We start from the raw sequence: 13,524 nt of genomic DNA on the forward strand, positions 1-13,524 counted from the left end.
AGTCTTTTTTTTAAGCTTAATTTTTTAGGATTAACATATTTTTAATCCACATTATAGTCAAAGGTTTAATGGCTATACTGAATAAGTGTAAAACAAAAAGTAAAAATAACATAGTTTAACAAGAAAATAGGCCAGGGCTATAAACAATAATCAAAGGAAAAATGTTCAACTTCACTCATATAAAGTGCGTTTTTAAATAGTCACAAAAACATTAAAACTATAATAGCATATAATTCCTATCATTTGTTTGACAAAGATTGAAATCAGTTTAACAAAGCACTGTATTTGCAGCAAAACTGATACACATAGTCACCTCTCTCTTTTATTAATTTTAGCTCCCACATATAAGAGAGAACTTGTGGTATTTGTCATTTTGTGTCTGACTTATTTCACTCATCATGGGAGTCTCCAATTCTAACCATTTTGCTGCAAATGATCGAACTTTATTCTTTTTCTATAGCTGAATAATACTTCACTGTGTGTATATACCACCTTTTTTTTTTTTTTTTTTTTTTTTTTTGACAGGCAGAGTGGACAGTGAGAGAGAGAGAGACAGAGAGAAAGGTCTTCCTTTTGCCGTTGGTTCACCCTCCAATGGCTGCCGCGGCCGGCGCAGCGCGCTGATCCGATGGCAGGAGCCAGGAGCTTTTCCTGGTTCACCCTCCAATGGCCGCCACAGCTAGCGCACTGCTGCCAGCGCACCGCACTGATCCGAAGCCAGGAGCCAGGTGCTTTTCCTGGTCTCCCATGGGGTGCAGGGCCCAAGCACCTGGGCCATCCTCCACTGCACTCCCTGGCCACAGCAGAGAGCTGGCCTGGAAGAGGGGCAACCGGGACAGAATCCGGCGCCCCGACCGGGACTAGAACCCGGTGTGCCAGCGCCGCAAGGCGGAGGATTAGCCTAGTGAGCCACGGCGCCAGCCTATACCACCTTTTCTTTATCCACTTATCTGATGATGGAATCCTTGGTTGGTTCCATATTGTAGTTATTGTGAGCAATGTTACTATAAACGTGGTGGAACAGGTAACTGATACAATGAGTTCATGTCTTCTAGGGGTATACTCTGTAATGGAAATGCTGGATCATATGGCGGGTCTATGTCTCGTTTTTAAGGAAATCTCCATACTGTTTTCCACAGTGGCCACACTAATTTACATTTTCACCTACAATGTTAAAGAATTCCCTTTTCTCCATATGCTTTCCAGCATTTGTCACTCTACATCTTTTGGATAATAGGCATTCTGACCTCATCGTGATTTTGATTTACATTTCCCTGATGGCTAGTGATACTGGGCATTTTTTCATGTGCTTTTTGGTCATTTTAAAAAAGATTTATTTAGCTGGTGCTGTGGCGTAGTAGTTAATCCTGCACCTGTGGCACCAACATCCTATATGGGTGCTAGTTCTAGTCCCTGTTGCTCCTCTTCCAATCCAACTCTCTGCTATGGTCTGGGAAAGCAGTAGATGATGGCCCAAGTGCTTGGGCTCCTGCACCCATGCAGCTCTGGCCGTTGTGGCCATTTGGGAGTGGACCAACGGAAGGAAGACCTTTCTCTCTCCCCCTCTCCCTCTCACTGTCTGTAACTCTACCTCTCAAATAAATAAATAAAAAAGAGTTACAGATAGAGAGAGAGAGAACATGCAAAAGAGCAGGCAAGCGCTTCAGATCTTCTACTAGTTGTCATCCCCCAAATGGTCAAACAGCTGCAACAGCTGGAGCTGGGCCAGGACAAAGCCAGGAGGCAAAAACTCCATCCAAGTCTCCCACATGGATCAAATACTTGAGCCATTTTCCACTACTTTTCCAGGTGCATTAGCAGGGAGCTGGATTGGAAGTGGAGTAGCCAGGACTTCAACCATCATTCATGGGATGCCATGTTGCAGGTGGAAACTTAACTTGCTGTACCACAATGCCAGGCCCTTTGCTGGCCATTTCTGTTTCTTCTTTTGAGAACTGTCTATTCAGATCCTTTGCCATTTAATTTTTGTTTTTGAGTTTTTTTTTTTTTTGAGTTGCTAATATATTCTGGATATTAATCCTTTGTCAAATAAGTAGCTTGCAAATATTTCCTCCCATTCTGTCAGATGTCTCTTCACTCTATTGATTGTTTCCTTTGCGTAGAAGCCTCTGAATTTGATACAATCCTATTACCTGGTTTTACTGCATGTGCTTTGGGGTTCTTAGACAAGAAGTCTTCACCCACACCAATGTCTTGAATGGATTTCCTGTCGCTCCCCCTCTTCGTGGAGGAACGACACAGGACCCTGCACTGTTCTTTCGTCTGCTCGGCCCTCCCCGGGTTTGCTGCTGGTTCTTCCCGGGTTGGCTACTATCCCTTCCACCTCCGTGGGAGGGCAGTTCCCCCTGGCCACATTCCCCACTTCCGCAGGGGAGCGGCACACCGCCGGCCGGCTCTCTCGGGGGCTGCACAGGTGTTCCCTCAGATGTTCCCCTTAGATGTTCCCTTTAGATGTTCCTGGTGCATGCCATCTCTCTCCTCCTTTATAGTCCTCCTCCGCCAATCCTAACTCGGCTGCCCACACGCCGAGTACGCTGCTCTCCAATCAGGAGCAAGTCCTACAGTTTATTGGTTGAACTGGAGGCAGCTGTGCGGAAGCTGTTTACTTCTCTCCCAGCGCCATATTGTGGGAGAGCAGATGCATAGAATAAGTCTTAATTCCAGTAACTCAGTCCAGTCCGGGCTGCTCCCCACAATTTCCCTATAATTTTTTGCTGCAATCTATAGTCTCAGGTCTTAAAGTTAGATCTGTGATCCATCTTGAGTTGAATTTTGTATATAGTGAGTGGTAGGAATCTATTTTCATTCTTCTACTAATATAGTCCAGTTTTGCCAGCACCACTTGTTAAAAAGACTTTCCTTTTTCCAATGTATGTTCTGGGCACTTCTGTCAGAAATCAGGTATTCAATTTCCCCCTTCAGCTTTGTAAACTATATATGTCCTGAAATATATACATTTTTCTAGATTTTTAATTTATTGACTTATGGTTGTTCATAATAGTTCCTAATGATTCTTTGTATTTCTGTGGTATCAATTGCAATAATCTTTTTGTAATCTGATTTTATTGATTTGAATTTCTCTTTGTAGTTGATTTTTCTGCCTAAATTTTATGTTTTACTTTTTCCAAAAAAAAGCTCTTCATTAATATTTTATATTTAAAAAAATTTCTGGCCGGCGCCGCGGCTCACTAGGCTAATCCTCCGCCTAGCGGCGCCGGCACACCGGGTTCTAGTCCCGGTTGGGGCGCCGGATTCTGTCCCGGTTGCCCCTCTTCCAGGCCAGCCCTCTGCTGTGGCCAGGGAGTGCAGTGGAGGATGGCCCAGGTGCTTGGGCCCTGCACCCCATGGGAGACCAGGAAAAGCACCTGGCTCCTGGCTCCTGCCATTGGATCAGCGCGGTGCGCCGGCCGCAGCGCGCCGGCCGCGGCGGCCATTGGAGGGTGAACCAACGGCAAAGGAAGACCTTTCTCTCTGTCTCTCTCTCTCACTGTCCACTCTGCCTGTCAAAATAAATAAATAAATAAATAAATATATATAAAATAATTAAAAAAAATAAAAAAATTTCCATATTGTTTATTTCTCTCCTAATTTTATTATTTCTTTCCTACTACTAATTTTGGATTGGACTTTTTCTTGTTTTTACAAGTCCCTGAGATTCATTATTAATTATTTATTTGATACCTTTCCATTTTCTCAATACAGGCACTTATTTCCATAAAACTTTCTCTTAACACTGCTTTTGCTATATCTCACAAGTTTTAATATTTTGTGTTTCCATTTCCATTAATTTCAATGAATTTAAAATTTTCCTTTTGCTTTCTTCAGTGACCCACTATTCATCCAGGAGCATGTTGTTCAGATTCCTTGTATTTGTGTACTTTCTAGAGTTTCTTTTGTTGAAAATTTCCAGCTTTTTCCATTTTGACCAGAAAACTACATATGATTCCTTTATTTTGAATTTGCTGAAACTTGTTTTATGAACTAGCATCTGGTCTATACTAAATGTTCCATGCACTGATGAAAAGAGGGTGTATTCTGCAGCTGTAAGTTGAAATGTTTTGTGGCTAGCGTTGTGGCACAGTGGGTAAAGCCGCTGCCTGCAACACCAGCATCCTAGAAGGACACTGGTTCCTGTCCTAGCTGCACAGCTTCAGACCCACTTCCTTACTAATGCTCTGTGAAAAGCAGTGGAAGATGGCCCAAGTGTTCGGGCCCCTGCCACCCATGTGGGAGACCTGAATGAAGCTCTTGGCAACTGGTTTCAGCTTGGCCCAGCACTGCATGTTGTGGCCATCTGGGAAGTGAACCAGCAGATGCAAGATCTTTCTCTGTAACTCTTACTTCTAAAATAAGTAAATAAATATTTAAGAAAAATGATCAAATATTTTGTTAATGTATAATAGGTCCTTTTTTTCTACAGTATAAACTTTAAAAAAATTTTTTTTTAATTTATTTATTTGAGAAATAGAGCTACAGACAGAGAGAGGGAGAGACAGAGAGAAAGGTCTTCCATTTGCTGGTTCACTCTCCTCATGGCCACAACAGCAACAGCTGCATGGATCTGAAGCTAAGAGCCAGAAGCTTCCTCCGGGTCTTCCCACGTCGGGGCAGGGGCCCAAGCACTTGGGCCATCTTCTACTACTTTCCCAGGCCACAGCAGAGCTGGATCAGAAGTGGAGCAGCCAGCTCGATCCATTGCCCATATGGGATGCCGGTGCTATAGGCAGAGGCTTAGCCTATGATGCCACAGTGTCAGCCCTGATAAAGTTTTTGTTGTATTTTTGTCTGGTTGATCTGTCCATTGCAAAAAATGGGTTGTGTGGCCGATGCTGTGGCTCACTAGGCTAATCCTCCACCTGCGGCGCCAGCACCCCGGGTTCTAGCCCAGGTTGGGGGGCGCTGGATTCTGTCCCGGTTGCTCCTCTTCCTGTCCAGCTCTCTGCTATGTCCTGGGAGTGCAGTGGAGGATGGCCCAAGTGCTTGGGCCCTGCACCTGCATGGGAGACTAGGATAAGCACCTGGCTCCTGGCTTCAGATCGGTGCAGTGCGCCGGCCGCAACGCATCGGCCGTAGTGGCCATTTTGGGGGGGTGAACCAATGGAAAATGAAGACCTTTCTCTCTGTCTCTCTCTCTCACTATCCACTCTGCCTGTCAAAAGAAAAAATTTTTCAAGGAAAGAGAAAAAAGAAAAAAAGAAAAAAGAAAAAAAAATGGGTTGCTAATATCAGTTTATGTCTCCCTTTTGATCTATTAACATTTGTTTGGTAAAGTTGGGTACTTTGGTATTAAGTACATATGCAATTACAATAGTCATATCTTGTTGAATTTATCCCTTGATAATTTGTTTCTCTTAACAGTTTTTGTCTAAAAGTCTTTGATGTAAGTATATATATTACTGCTTTTTTTTATTTCCATTTGCAGAGAGTCTCTTTTTCCTTCCTTTCACTTTAAGTCTGTATGTGTCTACTGGTGAAGTGTGCTTCTTGCAGGCAGCACATAACTGGGTCTTTAAAAAAATCCATTCACCCCATCTGAATCTTTTAATTCTGGAATTTAATTCATTTACATTCAAAGTTATGACTAAGTAATGACTTGGTCCTGCCATTTTCCCTTTAAAATTCCTATTCTTTATTTTGTATATACTTTGTCCTTTTCCTATGTGGTTCCCAATTTTCACACTCATTTATAATGCTGATTGTCTTTCTGTTTCTGAATGTATCATGTTAGGTGTCATTTGTAAGGTCAGCCAAGTGGTGATGATTTTTTCAATTTTCAATTTTTCAAGTTTCCTGGGTAAAGCATTCTAGGTTGGCAGTTTTTTTTTTTTTTTTTTTTTTTTTTTTTTCTCTTTTAGAACTTGGACAAGATCTCTCCCTTCTCTCCTGGACTGTATGATTCCTGTTGAGAATTGGCTGTCCACGTATTCAGAGTCCTTTTAAGTGACCTGGTGCTCTTTCCTTGAAAGTTTTAGGATACCCTCTTTGTGTTCCGCTTTTGCAAATGTGACTATAGCAGCTGGCATTGTGGTGCAGCTGGTTAAGCTGCCCCTGGGGACGCCCATGTTCCTTATCAGAGTGCTAGCTTGAGTCCCAGCTGCTCTGCTTCTGATCCAGCTCCCTGCTAATGCATCTGAAAGCAACAAGTGATAATTCAAGTATTTAAGTCCCCGCCATCCATGTGGGAGACCCAGATAAAGCTTTTGGTTTTGGCCTGACCCAGATCTGGCTTTTATGGACATCTGGTGAACAGTCCATTGAATAGATGATTTTCCCTCTCTCTCTCTTTCTAGCTCAAATACATACATACATAAATAAATCTTCCCCAAAGGAAAGTTTGTAATTTGTTGTGCTGAGGTTCTTGTCTGATCATGTCTACTTGGCATCACATTAGTTCTCTGTACTTAGATGACCATATCCTGCCTTTTTTTTTTTTTTTGCTTTCTGGAAAACCTTATTGACATTTGGATATACAAATGAAGAATAAATACATCATCACTTCACCCCACACAGCTGTGAGCAACACCAACAACTGTGAAAGATGGACAAGACACAGGAAGTGACCACAGAGGCATGGCATGGGGCAGGGCACGTCCTTTCTCACAGTCCTGCTGGTCACCACGCTGCCAGGACACAGCCCCGTGGGAACTGAGCCCCGGGTGGCCCACGGACAGCCCCACAACACCATGACACCAACAACGTGGTGGAAAGTTGCACAGGGACAGGCCCAGGGGCCGGGAGGGTCACCCTGACTCCGAGGCAGTGCCTCTCCCTCTGCCAGCCCTGTGTGTGGCAGGCGCCCCTGTGGTGGCGGCAGAGAGGCCATGGCAAGGGGCTGTGTAAAGCAGGCGGACAGAACCCTGGCTGTAATGTCTCCAATGTGGCCTCTGGAAACTGACTCCGTTCCTCCCCAAGCAGCAAGGGATGGAGCCAAAGCCCTGTGCACCTGCTGTACTGAGGGTGGAGCCAGGAGCTTCCTGCAGACAAGGTGGTGTTCCCCATTGGAATACTGACCCCACCAAGGAACTTTGTAGCACCCTCAGGAGCAGACAGGAGGGCCTGATAACCATCACTCACAGAGCTCCCATCGGCCTCAGGTCCCCAGGGGCTCTAGGTGGCAGCAGGTTCAATCCCAGCTCCCCTGAGGAGACGGGCTCACAAGGGAAGGCAGGGCAGGACTCCCAAGTCTTCTCTGATGCCCACTGCGAACGTTCAATGGGGCCACCGGCCAGCATCCGTCCTTACTCCCTGCTCAGACATGGGGAACCTCAGCAGCTGGGAAGGCCCCAGGCCTGGCGCTGACAAACACGCTGTGTCCAGGTCATCCCAGGGCCTGCCACACGCTGGCCACAGCTCTGGGTGTCCAGTGCCTGACACTGAGCAGGGGACGACCTCCAGGGCAACGGCCAGGCCTCAGCCGCCTCAGCATGCGATCTTCCAGTGGGCGGGTTGCTCACACGCCTTCTCCTCTTCTCCACAGAACCTGTTGTAGGTCGTCTTGGGGTCCGACCCCAGGATCTCGCTCTCCTCATGAATCGGGAAAGAAAATGTCGAGACCAAGGTGCCAGTGAAATACCTATGAAGCAGCCCAGGATGGGCCAGGTTACACAAGGCAACGGCTGTCTGCCACGCGCCACCAGCCTGCCAGCCCCCTTGCCCGGGGCTCGCCCAGCTCCCAGGGCCAGCCCAGCTCACACAGCCCGCCCTCAACAGCTGCACCCACAGAGCCCCACCTGGAACTGCAGGCCCCGCCCACAGCTGGGTGGCCGCCAACCTGCCTTGCAGGGCGCATTCCCAGCCTGCCAACACCGTGGCCCACAGCCCCCTCCTCCCCCGCGCGCAGCAGGTCTGCTGGGGGTCCCCGGTCTCAGGGCAACCAGCGCTCTCCCTGACTCCCATGCATGGGCTCTGGCTCTCTAGGGCACTAGGGGAGGAAACCGAATCACATCCAGGAGCCGGCTCCAAGCAGGTGCTGTGCGTGTGCTGGATGGGGGCTGAGGTTCTGAGGTCGCACAGGCCCATCTACTGCTGGGGCTGGAGCAGCCGCAGGCAGGAGCCACCAGCGCAGGAAGAACCTGAGCCTCAGCCTCCCACCTCAAACCTGATCCGGCTGAGAACCCTTCACAGAGGACGGGGGCCCTCCCCGGACACCAGCACCGTGCGGAGCCCTGCACATCTTTTACACACAAGGCCCAGAACGTGATGGAAAACCAGCATGCAACAGGGCCCGGAGGATGAGCTCAGGCAGGGCTCGAGGGCCTGTGCTGATCCGTCGGGGGCCAGGCTCATGCTTGCCTGGTACCACGTGGTGTCAGACAGGGAGGAAACCCACACACTTTCATTTTCCATTCACCCAGAATGTTGTGGCACCACAGCTGCTGAGAGGTGCCTCTCGCGAGCACACAGAGCTCCAGGCTGGTGTCACCTGGGCAAGTGCAGAACGAGCAGAGTGTCCCCAGGGCTGTGGGACACTCAGCTATTGTTTAATTGAGTTTTTCTAAGCTGTAATTTCTTTCTATCCCTTCAGGAATCCCAATACTCATATTTGTTCATTTGATGGTAACCCAGAGATCTTAAATACTGATTTATTGTGTTTAATTTCTTCTTTTTTTTTTTTAAGATTTATTTATATATTTGAAAGGCGGAGTTACAGAGAGGCAGAGAGAGAGAGAGAGAGTTTTCCATCTGCTGGTTCACTCCTCAAGTGGCTGCAATGGCCAGAGCTGGACCCATCGGAAGCCAGGAGCCAGGGGCTTCTTCTGGGTCTTTCATGTTGGTACCGGGGCTGAAGCACTTGAGCCATTTTCTACTGCTTGCCCAAGTCATAGCAGAGCTGGATTGGAAGTGGAGCAGCCGGGACTAGAACTGATGCCCATATGGGATGCTGACACTGCAGGCAGCACCTTTACTCACTACGCCACAGCGGCCCGCCCACACAGACCCCCTTTTTTTTGGTCTGGAATGCTTCAAAAGACCTGTCTTCAGGATCAGATATTCTTTTTTTCTGCCTGATCAAGTCTGTTGCTAAGGCGTTCCACTGTATTTTTTTTTTTTTAAGCTTTTTTATTTAGAGAGAAATGCATAGGAGAGTGAGGGCTCTATCTAAGGGAGAAAAGGAAATCCGGAGATTAAGTTGGGGCCACACCGAGCAGAGAGCAGGCCAGGAGCCACGTGCAGCGAGCATTTGATTATGAGCAGCTACAAGCAGCTTAGCATGGGTAGTAAAGTGAAGGCAGAGACCGGGCGGCCCGAAAGCCACCCACCCCGAAGGCTCAGGACAAGAGCAACAAAGGTCAATAATGGTGAAAGAAGGGCAAAAAAAAGGGGGCTCTACTGTGTTTTTTATTTGACTTATTGAGTACATTTCCAATATTTCTGTTCTATTCTTTTTCAATATCTCTATCTTTTCACTAGCTTTCTTATTCCTATCATGTACTGATTTTCTGATTTAACTGTTTAACTTTTTGTATCTCTGAGAAACATTATAATTATTCTTTGGAATTCTTTTTCAGGCATTTTATTGATATTGATTTTATTGATCTCCCTTTCTGGTCTGATATAAATGCATTATTGTATTCTCTCTGGGTTATTGTGTTGCCTTCCTTATTTCTTGTGTTTCCATGTTGATTTTTGCGCATCTGAGGTATTGTTTCTATCACTTTTAGAGAATGGGTTTTGTTTCTTAAAGGTTTTTCTATGGAGCTGTGCCTTTGGTTACTGGTTGTTTGTTTGTTTTGTAGTATCATCTCCCTATAACTTTATTTGGTATAGTTGAGGGCAGCAGTACTAGGAATAGGGGTGTTCCTGTGGCTCAATGTGATCTCTGAAATCCGTGTTTTGTAGGACCCTAAGCCATCTCCCAAGCAAGGGAACAGAGTGAGGGATTTCTAGGGTGTTGGAAGCAGACTCCACTGGTGCTGTGGGTGGGCCCGGCATATTCACTCCCGGCCAATGTCCAAGTCAGGAGCCGGAGCTGGGAGCTCAGTGATGGCTCCAAGAGCAGGATGGTCGCATAGACTCCTACCCCCTGCCCAACTCCAATGCTCCAAGAATAGCACTAATGCTGGATGGAGGAGGTGGGTCCCACAGATGCTGACTGAGCAAGTGGCTGGATTTAGGTGACTTTGACTTTATGACAACAGAACACACTTTATGACAATAGTCACAATTTTTTGTGACTTTGACTTTATGACAATAGAACAAGAAGTCTTGGAGCTCTCTATGCAGGCTGATTACTGGGTTGGATGGAATGCAAGAACCTCAGGCCCAAGCCACAGTGAGCAGAAGCACCCAAAACCTGGTAGCTGCGTGGGGGGATGGATCCCCAAGTCTCTCTATGGAACTGGGCAGAACACAGAAACTCTGGGAGAGAGACCCAAGCATAGAGAGTTTTATTTAAAGCCCTAGCCAGCAAGGTGCTGCTGGGTTACTGGGGCATGGAAGGACCAAACAAAAGCTCCCATATTCCCCTGCTGTCTAAATCTAAATTCCCTCTATCCTTCTAAACTTTCCTGGTTTCTAGTAATCAAGAGTCTGTATTCATATTGAGTTTTTTTTTTTTTGATTCATTTTATTTATTTGAAAGGCAGAGTTACAGAGGTAGAGAGAGAGAGAGAGAAAGAGAGAGAGAGGTCTTCCATCTGCTGGTTCACTCTCCAGATGGTCACAATGGTCGAAGCTGTACCAATCCAAAGTCAGGAGCTAGGAGCTCCTTCCAGGCTTCCCACATAGGTGCAGGGGCCCAAGGAACCTGTGGCTTTTCCAGGCCACAGTAGAGAGAGTTGGATCTGAAGTGGAGCAGCCGGGACTTGAACTGGTGCCCATATGGGATGCTGGCACTGCAGGCAGCAACTTTACCCGCTATGCCACAGTGCCAGCCTCTGTATTTCTTCTTTTGAGAACTGTTTATTTGAGTCCTTTGCCCATTTATTAACTGGATTTTTAAATTATTGCTACTGAATTTTCTCAAAGATTTATTTGAAAGATACATATGCCTGTCTCTGTGTGTGTATGTATGTTTATGTGTACACACACACACATACACAGAGTTTGATATAATCACATTTGTCTGATTTTGCTTTTGTGGCCTGTGATTTGGGGTCTTACCCAAGAAATCTTAGCCTACACTGATGTCTTGAAGTGTTTCTCCAACGTTGTATTCCAACAGCTTCATGATTCCAGGTCTTATGTTTAGGTCTTAAATCCATTTTGTTTTGATTTTTGGATGTGATGAGAGATAGTGATTTAATTTCATTCTCCTGCATATATGTGTTCAGTTTTAACAGTACCATTTATTGAAAAGACTATCCTTACTGCAATAGATGTTTTTAATACCTCACTAAAAAAATGGTTGCATGTATGTGGATCAATTTATGGGCTCTCTACACTGTTTCATTTATCTGTGTGTGTGTTGGTTTTTATGCCAGTGCCATGTTTTTATAGCTAGAGCTTTGTAATATGGTTGAAATCAACTACTGTGGTTTATTGTTTGCTTGATTGTGTTTGCTCAGTATTGCTGTGGCTATTCTGAGTCTTTGTGGTTCAATATGTATCTTAGGACTTTTTTTTCTAATTTGTAAACAATGTCATTGGTATTTTTGTAGGAGTGTATGGAATATGTAGAGTGATTTAGACAGTATGGATATTTTAATGATATTCTAAGCCTGAGACAAAGAGTATCTTTCCAATTTTTGTGTTTTCAATGGTTTCTTTTTATCAGTGTTTTAAAATACTTTGTAGAGATATTTCATTTATTTGGCTAAATTTATTCCTAATATTTATTTTTGTGGCTTTGTATATGTTGTTTACTTTTTAAATTTATTTATTTATTTGAAAGGCAGAAAGAGTTAACAGAGATGGGGGGTGAGGAGGGAGGGTGAGAGGGAAGGTTGATCTGCCATCTGATGGTTCATGTTCCAAACGGCCACAACAGCCAGGGTTGGGCCAGGCTGAAGCCACGAATCAGGAACTCCATCCAGGTCTGCCCATGGTCAGCAGGGCCCCAAGCACTTGAGCCATCTCCACTGCCTTCCCTGGTGCATTGGCAGGGATCTGGATGGGAAGTAGAGCAGCCAGGAGTTGGCACTTCCATATGGGATGCCAGTGTCACAGGCATTGGCTTAACCTACTGCGCTGCATGACCAGCCTCTATTTCTCAACCAGTCTACCATCAAGATTGTTATTGGTGTATAAAAGTCTGCTTTTTTGTATGTTGGTTTTGTATCTTGGGACTTTACCAGACTGACTTAGTTCTGATACCTTTTTTGATGCAGAGTATAGGTTGTTTACGACAGGAATGATAAATTATAGGAATTAAGGACATAAGATGTAGGGAGCTATCTAGGATTACATAGTAGATGAGAAACTCAAAATTCTTATGATGTTTATGATTTTTTGTTTAACTGGAGGGATAGCAAACTTCAAGTTTTATTGAAGAATGTTAAAAAATAATTTTAGAGTCACTGGGAGGAGCATTTATAGAAGATGGAAGTTAGGATTGTAATGTAACATCATCTGCTTCCACCCCAGCCTTCAGAAAGTAGCCTAGCACTCCTGGAACACTGGGGTCTGGAGCTTGCTGGACTCCATAGAACTATAGCTCAGGGGAGATGTCTCTCATCTCCGTCTTCTTTCTCAACTTTCTGATGTCCTTCTCAAAAGCATGTTAGATAGGACATGGGTAGTATCGACTGGCCAGTTATGGAGGGACAGTGGATTGCTGACCTTGTGTCTTTACTGTGGACAGATGAGTGAGATTCCATGTAACTTGATTTTTAGAGGGAGGAAATAGTGTGTGTTTGAGTCTAGCCTTATCTCAGGTTTTTGTGTCTTATAGGCTTAAGATGTAAATATTTGAGGTACCCATGTTTGTCAGCTTTGTGTTACTTTAACTAAAATACCTGAATGACGTCAACAGACACAGGGAGATGGGTTTACTTGGCTTCTGGTTTTGAGGTTCACACTCCAAGGCCAGGTGGCACCATTAGTCTGGCATCTGGCTGTGGTGGGTGGTGGATATGTGCAGGGGGAGATGACTTGGTAAGCCGGCAAGCAGAGGGATAACCATGGTGCCATTCAACCCTCAGGAGAACTACTTTTGGAGAATAAGTCCTCAGTGACCCGTATGCCTCCCACTAGTCCCACATACTTGACACCATAATTGTATTGTCTCCATCCTTAATCCATTGGCTTTAATGGTAATCCATTAACCAAAAAATAAGACATTTTGGCATGAAGCCACAAATTTATGCTACTTTTATTGATATCCAAATTATTATTCAAATCGTATTTTGCCATTGTGTCCTGGCTGGGGGTGGGGCCATAGGAAGCAAAGACATTTAGATGGTACTGATACATAAGTAGAGGTACAAGTGTCGGGACTCTTGTTTTTCCAGCAGAGTCTCTATTTGGGTATCTCAGTGTTATGGAGGTTTTTAATGGCTTGCTAGTTTATGTATACCTGAATGAGGCAAGACTTAATATTGATTATATAATATTTAATATTTT

Source organism: Oryctolagus cuniculus, chromosome 13 (genome assembly GCF_964237555.1).
Source record: "Oryctolagus cuniculus chromosome 13, mOryCun1.1, whole genome shotgun sequence".
Lineage (NCBI taxonomy): Eukaryota > Metazoa > Chordata > Mammalia > Lagomorpha > Leporidae > Oryctolagus > Oryctolagus cuniculus.